The sequence below is a fragment of the Dendrobates tinctorius genome, unplaced genomic scaffold (genome assembly GCF_039654945.1).
Source record: "Dendrobates tinctorius isolate UK_male_01 unplaced genomic scaffold, ASM3965494v1 ptg000162l, whole genome shotgun sequence".
NCBI lineage: Eukaryota > Metazoa > Chordata > Amphibia > Anura > Dendrobatidae > Dendrobates > Dendrobates tinctorius.
Window position 1 is genome coordinate 50,512,636 of NW_027361829.1, and position 14,504 is coordinate 50,527,139.

At 41.0% G+C, this 14,504-nt stretch overlaps 1 protein-coding gene across 1 annotated transcript in view; it reads left to right on the forward strand.

Annotated features, from left to right (window-relative positions):
- The window catches only part of SUGCT (succinyl-CoA:glutarate-CoA transferase), a 1,606,806-nt gene that overhangs the window by 1,532,438 nt on the left and 59,864 nt on the right, over positions 1–14,504 (forward strand). The window lies entirely within an intron of this gene.

Below are 14,504 nucleotides of genomic sequence, written 5' to 3' on the forward strand. Positions count from 1 at the left end.
ATACTGCATCGATGGAAAGTGACAGGAGACAGCAGTTGTCAACTATGGTTACAAACTACTTTTCCTCCCATATCGATGTTCTCCCACACAGGTCATTCCCCTTTGACTATTGGGCCGCTAAACTGGACACCTGGCCTGAATTGGCCAAATATGCCTTACAGGAGCTCGCTTGCCCAGCTCCAAGTGTGCTATCGGAAAGAGTCTTCAGTGCAGCTGGATCAATCCTGACAGAAAAAAGGACCCGTCTGTCAACCCAAAATGTGGATGATCTAACCTTCATTAAAATGAACCACGCATGGGTTTCCAAGGATTTTGTCCCACCTTCCCCTGATGACACATAGGGTGACAGAAAAATGGCTTGCTTTGGTCCACCTCTTCCTGGTACTTCACCTATTTCGCCTTTTGCATCAGTTGAATGTCCAACATCAACATATGCCACTTTCTAAAACTCCCTAACTGTGCTGCCTCCCCCCCATGGCCAGGGTCACCACCTAGCGCACGACACCGTGCGAGTGCCGTTGCCCTGGACAGGTGGGTAGGCCAACTCTTGGGCGCGGGCACTGGCACAGGGTCCCTCATAGTGCAATCAAGTGTCTCTGACGGCGGTGGTGCACACCCGCCGTCAGACACACCGCTGTACTACGAGGGGCCCAGTGCCAGTACCGACGCCCACGAGTGGGCCCCCCTTGCTTGGCCAGGGCCCCAGCATTTGCAATCTTTACCTCTCCCTGCTCCTCCGCTGTGTAATCTGGGCCGTCAAATCCATACTGTGCCTGACACCGTCTGAGCCTGCCTCCTGAGACATATATTTTGAATTTGTACGCTATCCATACATGTTATCCGGGGATACGGTACCCCTTCTAACCTTTGTGCAATGACGTGCAATCCATACTGGGCCTAACACCGTCTGAGCCTGCCTCATGCTGTATAGACATATATTTTGAATGTGTACGCTATCCATACATGTTATCCAGGGATACGGTACCCTTTCTAACCTTTGTGCAATGACGTGCAATCCATACTGGGCCTAACACCATCTGAGCCTGCCTCATGCTGTATAGACATATATTTTGAATGTGTACGCTATCCATACATGTTATCCGGGGATACGGTACCCTTTCTAACCTTTGTGCAATCACGTGCAATCCATACTGGGCCTAACACTGTCTGAGCCTGCCTCATGCTGTATAGACATATATTTTGAATGTGTACGCTATCCATACATGTTATCCGGGGATACGGTACCCCTTCTAACCTTTGTGCAATGACGTGCAATCCATACTGGGCCTAACACCGTCTGAGCCTGCCTCATGCTGTATAGACATATATTTTGAATGTGTACGCTATCCATACATGTTATCCGGGGATACGGTACCCCTTCTAACCTTTGTGCAATGACGTGCAATCCATACTGGGCCTAACACCGTCTGAGCCTGCCTCATGCTGTATAGACATATATTTTGAATGTGTACGCTATCCATACATGTTATCCAGGGATACGGTACCCTTTCTAACCTTTGTGCAATGACGTGCAATCCATACTGGGCCTAACACCGTCTGAGCCTGCCTCATGCTGTATAGACATATATTTTGAATGTGTACGCTATCCATACATGTTATCCGGGGATACGGTACCCCTTCTAACCTTTGTGCAATGACGTGCAATCCATACTGGGCCTAACACCGTCTGAGCCTGCCTCATGCTGTATAGACATATATTTTGAATGTGTACGCTATCCATACATGTTATCCGGGGATACGGTACCCTTTCTAACCTTTGTGCAATGACGTGCAATCCATACTGGGCCTAACACCGTCTGAGCCTGCCTCATGCTGTATAGACATATATTTTGAATGTGTACACTATCCATACATGTTATCCGGGGATACGGTACCCCTTCTAACCTTTGTGCAATGACGTGCAATCCATACTGGGCCTAACACCGTCTGAGCCTGCCTCATGCTGTATAGACATATATTTTGAATGTGTACGCTATCCATACATGTTATCCAGGGATACGGTACCCTTTCTAACCTTTGTGCAATGACGTGCAATCCATACTGGGCCTAACACCGTCTGAGCCTGCCTCATGCTGTTTAGACATATATTTTGAATGTGTACGCTATCCATACATGTTATCCAGGGATACGGTACCCTTTCTAACCTTTGTGCAATCACGTGCAATCCATACTGGGCGTGAGAACGGCTGGCGAGCTGTTAAGCAAGCTACAGCACCTGTCCAGACAAGTACAGGGATTCCCTAGCGAGGAGACTTATTTGATTGTTTTCTATGTTGGGACAGCAATTTTTGGGGAGCACTATACTCTGGAGAATGATAGATGGGGCCCACCATAGACTGGAACATTCCAAAGGTGGACATCAGACACTGGAGCAGCATTTACAGGGCCCATTATACACTAGAGCAGTAGAAATGGGGCCCATTATGTTTGGAGCATTATTTGGGCCCATAAGACAGTGGAGCTTCATCCATGGGGACCAACATATACTGTAGCATTATGTGGAGCTCATCATATACTGTTTCAAACATTATATGGGACCAATGATTTTGTATGGAGAAATAGATGGGCCTCGTCATGAGATGTAAAAAGTGAGGTATTTTTCATTGTACTATACCGCTATTTCTCTGCCGTATCGGAGCATGATGAGTTGTGGTATGTGTTAAAGGGGCGCTCTTTCGCCCAGGGCACATGAAAACCTGCAGCCAGCCCTCCCCCCCACAAATTTAGCCAAATAACCCCCATTTTTCAGTGCGTAACTTGTATTATGAAGTTAATTAAGGTTGACAAGCTTAAGTAAGAAGAATTGATGCTTTTGGCATTCAAATGGGCACTGTAGGTGTGTTTCCTGTCCTCCTCTCACTGCCGACTTTTATTCCCCATTGACTTACATTGGGTTTCGTGTTTCGGGACGACCCCAACTTTTCCCTATAATCGGACGATCTTGCTCGACCCGACTTTTGGAAAAGTCGGGTTTCACGAAACGAAACGCGACCCTAAAAAAGCAAAAGTCGCTCAACTCTAATCTGCATCATTTCTGCATCCCTTAACAGGAAAAACGCTAAGTAAAATTGATGCATTTTTTAAATACTTTTGTGCTGCTTTGTTTACGTGTGTTTTTGCTGCAGATTTTTCCGCACTATTTAGTATGGGTGAAGTTTGCATAAAAAGACACTGAATTGACATGCTGCAGATTATTTTCTGCTCTAAATCTGCAAAGAAAAAATATGCAACGTGTGCGTGAAACTTCAGGATTCTTATTAACTTTGCTGGTAGTAGAAAATCCTTCAGGTTTTGTGACAAATCTGTGCTGAAAAAACTGCAGCAAAATGTGACAAATCTGCAACGTGTGCACATACCCTTGTAAAGTTTCTTATTTTTGTGGATACTATTGATTTATGATGTAAAAATTTAAATGACGGCTACACGTACTCAAAATTACTGGGTCGCAGGAGAGTTGGATTCACTTGTGCTAATGGTTGATATTCTTGTTACCATACTCCCAATACAAGGTAAGGTGCAAAATGTTTCCTTACCGACTGTACCTGGAACAATGTGTTTTGAAGGCAGAAGTAGCTTAAGCAATACCATGATGTTTGAGTGATCCCATGTGTAAGGTGTGCAGTGTTTCTTTAACACTTTTCTTTACTTAACCTGGCTATGTAAAACAAAGTAACAGACCATTGCGAGAATTTGCACTTGTCAGCTTTTCAGTAGTCCTGATGCTGTTAGTGTGAGTTGCTGTAGAATGTCCATGTCACCCAATAAATTGGACAAACCTTTAGCCCCTTCACGCAATGGTCTTTTTCCATTTTTTTGTTTTTTCCTCCCCCTCTTCCAAAGCTATAACTTTTTCATTTTACCATCAATATAGCCGTATGATGGCTTGCATTTTGCAGGATGCACTGTGCTTTTGAATGGCAATATTGATTTTACAATATAATGTACTGAAACATGGTAAAAAAATTCCAAGTGTGGTGAAATTGCAAAAAGAAGTGTAATTCCATAATTGTTTTTGCTTCTTTTTTTTTTTTTTTACCGTGTTCACTATATAGTAAAACTGACCTGGCAATATGTTTCCCCAGGTCAGTACAAGTACACAGATACCAAACATGAACAGTTTATTTTTTTATTTAGGTTGTGAAAACAAATCTGAAATTTGTATGAAAAAGGGTTTTTGCATTTGTCATCCTTTTCCAAGACCCATAGTGTTTTTATTTTTCGAGATCTGGGGCTGGTTGATGGCTTATTTTTTTCAGTTTTGAATTGATATATTTTTATACCATTTTGGGGTAGATTTGATGTTTTGATCACTTCTTATTGTACTTTATTGCAATGTTGCAGTGGCCAAAGAAAAATGTACTGTAATTCTGGCATTTCAACTTTTTTCTCCTTATACCATGTACCAGTTTGATTAATATACCTTATATTGTGATATATCGGACATTTCTGAATGCAGCGATACAAAATATGTATATTTTTTTTTGTTTTGGGGAAAAAGTGGGATGATTTGAACTTTTTATTTTTTTTTAGTTTTTCATATTTTTTAAAAAATGTTTTCACTTTTTACAGTACAGTATTAAATAGTCCCCTTTAAGATACTTGAAGCTGAGATTGCATATACTGCACATGCATAGCAGAAAATGTGTGAATGCCGGCCAAAAGCCATAAAGGCTCATTCACACGTCAGTATTTGGTTAGCATTTTGCATCAGCGTTTGTATGCCAAAGCCAGGAATGGAACTTACCAAGAAAAAAATATAATTGAAAGACAGACTCTTGTTCTTTGCTTTGGAGACATTCCTGGTTTTGGCATACAAATACTGATGAAATACTGATCAAAAATACTGATGTGTGAAAGAGGCCTAATGACAGGCATGGGGGTCTTATGCAGATCCCCGGCTGTCATGTGAAGCCATCGGTGCCCCCAGATCAAATGACGAAGCACTGGCAGGCAGGATTTGTGACAAGCTTTGGGCAGAGGCGTGTTAAATCCCTCTGTCAATGATAGACAGCAAGATTTAATTGGTTAACAGCTGTGGGTGGAGCTATAATCCACACTAGGCTGTTAACTTTACATGACAGCTGATTAAATCAGTTGTTATGTGTGGGGAAAGATGGGGGCTCAGCACCAGAGCCTGCTTAAAAGTCAGGGGCATAACATAAGATGTAAATAAACATCATATGTCGTGAATGGGTTAAATCTAAGCACCTGTTTGTAAAAGTCAACAGTTTGTAATCCTAAAACTCATTAGTACAATTTCTTGACAATTCGAAGAGACAAAAGAGGATGGCAAAGCAGTCAGTTGGTAGCAACTAGAATGGTAGAAATGATGCTGGCATCTTATAAATGCAAATAAATATGCTTCCAAGAATTTTGCACAATGTTTTTTATGTGTGTTTTCCTTCAGCAATATGATTTTAATTTCTTGAGTTATTTAGTTGTCATATGGAAAGAGAGATTACTATTCCAAAAAGAGAACAAAGACATTTTTCTCAAATTGTTTCATAACTTTCTTGCTCCTTCTTTGTTCAGGGTGTGCCTGCTGTTAAGGTTACCCATATTGCAAGCAAGATTTCCAAATATGGCTTTATGCTTTTAAATATTATAACAATAAGAAAAGTGCACAACGTGAGGTTTTAGCATTGCTCAGTCCTGTAAAATTCTTTAAAGAGGACCTTTCACTTTTTTCATGTTGAAATGGACAAACGATGGAAAAGTGGCTGTAGAGCGGAATAAAATGTTTTTTTTTTTTTTTTTCAAATTTTATATTAGTAGTATTTGTCACCTAATGCGATAACTTTAGTTAAGTTCTTGTGGGTGTTATTAGATACTGTTTATTAGGGGTGTACACTCTTTCTCTGTTGCTATCTGACAACATCTACTTGGGCAAAACAAAAGTTAACTCATTCGGTGCCAAATACCTTGAATCCACACAAGTAGGGAAATTGCACAAAAATAAAAATAGTTTATTCTCTGCTCTGCAGCCACTCTTACATTGCATGTCCGGGTCAATGTGAAAAATTTGGTTTGGGGTCTGTTTTAAAAAGGTGCCAAAATGTTGGAATTTAGGTTTGATTTTATCCTTCTGTCACTCATTTCTAAAGTATTTTAGTTTGGATATTTAGTGTTCAATAAAGCGAACCTGTCAGCGCTGAAATCTCATCTCCCGAGATCTTGATGCCGAGATCTCCATCTGCGCATGGGCCACCCCCGGTGGCCATTTTCCCAGAGTCCACCGCACAGGAAACCACGGAACAGAACTGTGGGGGCTCTGGCCTTTCACAGAATGTCGGCAGAGCCCCCCGCAGCACCAGAGACACCAACAGCACCACTGGACACACCCGCAGGACCGGCGGGCACCCGCAGTGCCAGAAACCCCTGCATCATCGGACACTCTTGGCACCGGACACCTGCAGTGGTGCACTGCACACCGGACACCCCCTCATCCCAGCCTGCGGCCTGCAGCATCACCCCATTCCTGCCTCCTCCAGCAGCGACCCTGGGATCCCGCTTTACCGCAACCACCAGTACTGGTAAGCAATAAGACGTATGGAAGCACCACCATTTTATTAAAAAAAAATTCATATTTTTCTCCTCAAAATTTGGGGTGCGTCTTATAATCCAGAGTATGTCATAATCTGAAAAATGCAGTGTTTTTATTTTAACAGGGCCAAACATGGGGAATGAGAAGACATGTCCAAGCAGTGTACAACCCCTTTGAAGGCCATTGTACAATGACTCAGAGGTTCTTACCCCTCTCACATCCTGGGGGTGTTGATGAATTCCAGTTGCCACAATTGCTATTGATTATGACATCAAAAGAGTTTATAAACAGAAATGGTGCTGACAATGGCTTTGGATGTTTCTGCAGTAACTCTGCAGTCAGTTGTCCTTCTCTGCCGACATGATCATCGGTATGTCAATTTGCCAGAGCTCTCACATTAATAAGACATACTATTAATTCTAACCTTGGGAAGTTGTTAAAGACCCATTGTAGTCGGCGGCCCTGTTGCAGATTTTGCATTGGGACCCACAAGCTAGAAATGTAAAGGCCCTTTTACATTTAGCGATGCACCAGCGATCCGACCAGCGATCCGACCCGGTCAGGATCGCTGGTGCATTGCTAAATGATCGCTAGTGAGCTTCCACACAGGAAGATCTCACAACGATGCAGCAGCGACACAGCGCACGATACTCACCTTTCACACACAGCGATCCTGACGTCCTCCCGCCCGCCTCCACGCGTCGCTCGTCGTCACAGCTGGAAGCCCCAGCAGGAAGCTGACGACGAGAAATGGAGCCGCCCAATCTCGCGCGATCAGCGATGGACAGCGGGGGAGCCGGTCGGAGGTAAGTATCACACATAGCGATATCGCTAGCACGTCACAAAATCAGTGACCTTTTAGCGATATTGCTAGCGATATCACTATGTGTAAAACCCCCTTAACTCTCTGCCCCTTAATTTGATTGACAGCTCTCTACCTGTAGACAAATAGGGAGAGTCCTGATAATTTTGAAGAAACAGGCTTGTGTTTAAATTTAAATTTCTGTTAAGAGCCATAGTGATTTAAAGCAGAACTTAATTTATTGTATTCACTGCACCTATCACTTTTAAATGCTGTCCATAGCTAGTACATCATGATCAATCCTTTAAAAAAGAGAAACTTATTCATGGGTAATGTCTTGTATTGCAAATCAGCTCCATAAATTAGTGCAATACCAGATACAGCCTGTTGACAAGAGTGGTGCTGTTTCTGAAAACAGACAACCCCTTTAACCTGCAGCTGGTGCAAATATTACCAAGGAAATGGTATTGACCTTGTATTTTACTGTACATTCAGTCTCTTTGGACAGAATAGCATTAAGAGTTATTGCAAACATCAGTAAGTAATAAAACAGGTGCAGTGGGTCTCAGGGTATTTCAGTTTACAGCATCTCAGTAGCTTTAATAGCAAGGATTTTGCCATAGTCTGTATTCACATGCAAGCATAAACTGTGTGCCCTGCTGGCGACTGATTTGTAAAATGAAATATTTCAGAGTTTTATTCATTTCTTTTTATTCCAGTAAAACTAAAACGAAATCTGAACATAAAATGAAACAACACGACATTTGCTTTCTTTCTTCAGTTAGTGGAACTTTGTTTTTTATCAGTGCCATGGGTCTTGTTCTCTGTGTGCTGCTAGAGTCGAATACTGCATGGTACGTTACAAATGAATGAAAAGATATAAAACAGATGATTGTTTGACCTGGACGATAAGGTAAAGAGAACTGCCTGTACTTCTCTGAACACCCTGCAATAACATTTTCTTTTACTGTTATTAATGTAAATGTTTGCTTTCATATTCCTTTTGTAGTCTTTTGAGCACAAGTGCCAGTAGTTCTGAATAAATCATAGCTCTGGTTAGCGTGGAAATCCAACTGAAAGTAGATGTCATATCTAATTATAAAGAAAAAAAAGGCATTTAAAAAAAAACCATGGACAACAGTTATGTATTTCCACTTCCATATTATATATTAAATGTCAATGTTGCTTCAGATGACGTAACATGATTTGTATCTAGGCGATGTACTGTATATGGGCCTAGTTATGTATGTATACTAATACTGTATTGTAGTCTAGGTCACTTCAAAATATGTATAAAAAAGAAACAGACCTATGTCAGCCTTTTGACTTGGCAATGTCATATAGCTGCAAAATGTCACTTATTTTTATTCATCACGAGTAGAGATGAGCGGATGTTTTAAAATTCGACCACCAAATTTTCTAAAAAAATTAGAATTCAGCAGATACTTTTAATCTTAAACATCTAAAGATTGTAATTGCTTGGAAAATATATGTGGGGGTAAGGAGAGACATAACCTTCATGATAATCAGAGCGTACATTTCATAGACGAGAGAGAGAGAGAGAGAACCTCACTGACCATAAAAGCTTACACTTTACAGGAGAGAGAGGATCCTGCTGACGATAAGAGCTTACACTTTAGAGGTGAGAGAGAACACGCTGCTGACCATAAGAGCTTATACGTTACAGGAGAAGGAGAGGACCCTGCTGACCAGGGGCTGACACTCACAGCTTGGGGCCCTGTGCAGGAACTGTGTCTGGGCTCCCCTCTTTTTATGGCGACAAAGCTACAGATAAATATACAGTATATAGCCACACATGCATATACATATATAAATCTTACATAGTCTCCTTTATTATGTATATTGCCACCCCTTATTACACAGTGCCCTCTCTTGTTATGTACAGCTCCATCCCTTACATATCAATTTATATAACGCCCCCTGTTTTCTATTACATAACGTCCTGTCATGTTAGATATATAATGCAATGACTGCTGATGGAGCATGGTAAAGCTTCTTTTCTAATAGAGGTGCTAATGGACTTGTCGTCTGGCCCTTGGCTTCTCCATCAGCAGTCATTTTATATCTAACAAGAGAGGAGTATGTAATAAAAGCGGGCGCTGTAAATAGCAAAAATAACAAGAATACTCTATGTAAGGCTACTTTCACACTTGCGTCGGTACGGGCCAGTCGCAATGCGCGGTCGAAAATGGCAGACACGGTGCACAAAAAGTTACATGTAAAGTATTTGTGTGCGTCGCTGCCGCCAAAACATGACGCATCCGTCGCACGATGGATGCGACGTGTGGCCATACGTCGCAATGCGTCGCTAATGCAAGTCTATGGAGAAAAAACGCATCCTGCGGGCAACTTTGCAGGATGTGTTTTTTCTCCAAAACGGCGCATTGCGACGTACGTCACACGACGCTAGTGTGACAGTAGCCTTAGAGACAGCATTATACACAACAGCGGAGCAACAGGTGCTTCTCACAAAATTAGCATATCATCAAAAAGTTAATTTATTTCAGTTCTTCAAAAAAGTGAAACTCATATATTAGATGGAGTCATTACAAGCAGAGTGATCTATTTCAAGTGTTTATTTCTGTTAATGTTGATGATTATGACTTACAGTCAATGGAAAACCAAAGGTCATTATCTCAGTAATTTAGAATACTTCATAACACCAGTTTGAAAAATGATTTTAAAATCTAAAATGTTGGCCTACTGAACTGTGTGTTCAGTAAATGCACTCAATACTTGGCTGGGGCTCCTTTTTCATCAATTACTGCATCAATGAGGCGTGGCATGGAGGCGATCAGCCTGTGGCACTGCTGAGGTGTTATGGAAGCCCAGGTTGCTTTGATAGCAGCCTTCAGCTCGTCTGTATTGTTAGGTCTGGTGTCTCTCATCTTCCTCTTGACAATACCCCATAGATTCTCTATGGAGCTAAGGTCGGGCGAGATTGCTGGCCAATCAAGGACAGTGATACTGTTGTTTTTAAGCCAAGTATTGATAATTTTGGCAGTGTGGACAGGTGCAAGTCCTGCTGGAGAATGAAATTTCCATCTCCAAATAGCATGTTTGCAGAAGGAAAAATAATTGTTCTAAAATTTCCTGGTAAACGACTGCGTTGACTTTGGTCTTCATAAAACACAGTGGACTTACACCAGCAGATCAAATAAAGAAAAGAAATAAAGACTTGAAATAGATCACTATTTGTAATAACTATATAATACATGAGTTTCACTTTTTGTATTGAAGAACTGAAATAAACTAACTTTTTGATATTTTAATTTTGGGGGAAGCACCTGTATGTAATAATGGACGGCACCATATTATATGTCCGCACCTGCTGCTGACCATAACAGCTTACACTTTACACGAGAGGGAGGCTTACCCAGTGACTCTGAATATGAAAAATGACTGTCGTACAAACTGTGCTCCGACTGTGACCATTTCTGATCTATAATGGCCGAGGTACTGACCACCACTGCATAAGGTATAATAATCCATAAGAAATTCATAGCTGCAGGGCATTATGGGGAGGCCCACTAAGCAACACAAAATGATATTAGCCTGATGCTTCAGCAAAAGGGGAAATGGTGTCTGGCAAGTTTTCGTTTTTGCGAACTACCAATCAAATCTGCTTGAAACCATGAATTTCAAGAAATTCGTCTTGAACGTGATCCACCGAGGATCTCTTATCTTATCTTAAATGTGTTTTAATCTAGATTTTGGATTGGATCTGCTTCAAAATCTTTAAAAAAAACTGTGTGAACATACCTTTATTAGCAAGCTGGGGAAAAATTTTGTCTTTAACGGAAACCTGCTTGACTTAGTGTAACTAAAGGTATCCGTGCTGCCTTAGCCTACTTCATGATCAATTTAACTTTGTGATTTTTGGAAGATTGTTTCTAAGCTCTATGGAATATGATGGTGCTTTAAAAACAAAGTCTAATAAATAAATATGAATAAAATATTTGTATAACATAAGAAAAATGGCGTTCATTTTTTCTAATAACAGTACAACTCTTGTCCATGAATTGTGCAATGTAGATTTACTAAAATGGGAAAGACACAACCCTAAGTAGCACAATTTTTGGAAAAAAGTAAAATTATTTTCTCTTATCTAATACAACCCTTAAAACTCCATATTAAAAAAAAAACTAGAAATATCAACACAAAACTTCACCTTAGTTTAAGTGAAATAAGCAAATATCTAGTTTAAATACAAATCCCAATCTTAATCTAAAGTCGAAATGAGATAAAACCTGGAGGTCTGTAGACATTTTAATTCAAAGTCAAAGACATACATAAGGAATTGATGAATCACTATCAAGCTTGAAGATGATTCAACATTCATAAAAAGGGAATGTTTTGTAAGAAAGCGACTTAATGTGTTAAGGACTGTGTCAATTTTTTTCCACACATAATACTTGCTGAAACTCAATGTTCTCCCAGTGCAATTTATTTAATATTACCCAAATTACATTTATACTCCTCCCCCACCCCCTTAGATATAAGAAGTTGGGTCTTGTGATATCCAGTTTAATACATGTGCTCTTGTGTAGACAGGAAGTCAGTTCTTGACTTCATGTGAAGAATAGAATGACATCATCACACATTAACTCCCCCTGGCAGATATCTGACTTCTCTTCTCCCATAGCCATCCTACATGTCCCTCTGGTTGTTCTCCTTTGTCTTTGCTGCCTTGTTTGTACTCCTTAGATGCCCTGCCACAGGCTGGGTTTTATAGGAGACTGTGATTTGTTCTTTGTACTGCAATACTGTAATATAGTTTTGCAGTATATAGGGCAAACAAGGCCTGGCTGGTAAAGTTTAGCTTGAGGGCCAATCAAACAGCATGGCCCATGAGTTGTGGGTGGTCAGTCTTAAACCTGTTTACCTCTAACTGCTGCATTTTTATGCAAATTTTGTCTATATATATACAGTAAAAATGTGTGCGTGTATTGGCCACGCCCACTCCACATACCAACCAATCACTAAGCATCTTTCATTTCACCAGAGCTGTTGAACCCTTTCGCGCCAGAAACTGTTTTTGCCTTCGTGACCGGTCCAATTTTTTCAATTCTGACCAGTGTCACTTAATGAGGTCATAACTCTAGAATGCTTCAACAGATCCTGGTGAGTCTGACATTGTTTTCTCGTGACATATTGTACTTCATGATAGTGGTAAAATTTCTTTGATATGACTTGCGTTTATTTGTTAAAAAAAATGGAAATTTAGCAAAATTTTGAAAATTTCACGATTCTCAAACTTATTTTTATGCCCTTAAACCAGAGAGTGATATCACACAAAATAATTAATAAATAACATTTCCCACATGTCTTCTTTACATCAGCACAATTTTGGAAACACTTTTTTTTGTTAGGAAGTTATAAGGGTTAAAAGTTGACCAGCGATTTCTCATTTTTACAACAAAATTTGCAAAGCCATTTTTTTTATGGACCACCTCACATTTGAAGTGAGTTTGGGAGGTCAATATGACAGAAAATACCCAAAAGTGACATCATTCTAAAAACTGCACCCCTCAAAGTACTCAAAACCACATTTAAGAAGTTTATTAACCCTTCAGGTGCTTCACATGAATGAATGGAATGTGGAAGGAAAAAATAGACATTTACTTTTCTTTCACAAAAATTTTCCTTTAGACCTAATTTTTTTACTTTTGCAAGGGTAAAAGGAGAAAATGAACTATACAATTTGTTTTGCAAATTCTCCTGAGCATGCTGATACACTATATGTGGGATAATACTATTGTTTGGGCACACAGCAGAGCTCGGAAGGGAAGGAGCACCATTTGACTTTTGGAATGCAAAATTGACTGGAACCGATAGCCAATGCTTTGTTGCGTTTGGAGAGCCCCTGACTTGCCTAAACAGTGGAAACCCCCAACAAGTGACCCCATTTTGTAAACTAGTCCCCTTAGGCCGGCGTCACACTGGAGAGCAATATGGACGAGTGAGAGATGCTAAAACCACGCATTGCACACGGACCAATGTTTCTCTATGGGGCAGCTCCCATCAGCAGTATATTTCTCGGCCGTATTTTACGGGATGAGAAAATCGCAGCATGCTGCGAATGTCAGCGTATTCCTCCAAAAATACGCCAATGCAAGTCAATGGGGGCGAGAAAAATGCGGATTACACACGGACCAGACGTGTGACTTGTGAGAAATACGCACCGGTGTCCTTCAACAAAAGCCAGCAATTCATTTTGCAATACAGTAAGGCTACTTTCACACTAGTGTTTCCTGGAGCTGCGGAGGGATGCGCATGGCCGCCATGAAACTCCGCCTACGGCCGTACCTCCTCCGGTTAGCTCTGCCTATGGGCGCATGACGCCACATGCAACCTGTGTACCCTATCTTTAGCATTGGGTATGCAGGCCGTATTGGGTATGCAGGCCGTGTGCAAGTATGTGTTTGACGGCGCACGCCTCCTTTTGACGGTGCACCGTGCGCACCAAAATGCAACACAGTGAGTTTGCCGCAGGACGGCGCACCGTGAAAAGAACACATGCACCGGCAAACGCATACCTGCACATGGCCTGCGCACCCAATGATAAAGATAGGGTACGCAGGTCGCATGCAGCGTCATGCGCCCATAGACGGAGCTGACCGGAGGTGATGCGCTAGTGGGAACGTAGCCTAAAATCACACTGACATGTTTAATAAAGAAACAAAAGAATAGATATACACACATAGAATGCTTTATATATATATATATATATATATATATATACACACACACACACGTCATTGAGACACATACAGTTGTGGCCAAAAGTATTGACACCCCTGCAATTTTTTTTTTTTGTGTGAAATGATCAATGTTTTGCTTTTTTGCTTCATTCTCTTTTGTATTTTATTCATTTAAGACAAATTAAATGAAGATAATAATACCAAAGAATTTGTGTTTGCAATCATTTTCAGGAAGAAACTGAGTATTATCTGAAAAAAATGCAGGGGTGTCAATACTTTTGGCCACAACTGTACTTATATATAGGCGGGGAACTTTCCAGAAATGGAGGCCATGGTAAAAATGCACATAGAGGCCATGCGACAGCAGCAGCAGGCTATGCAGCAGCAGGAAGAGGCCATGCGGCAGCAGCAG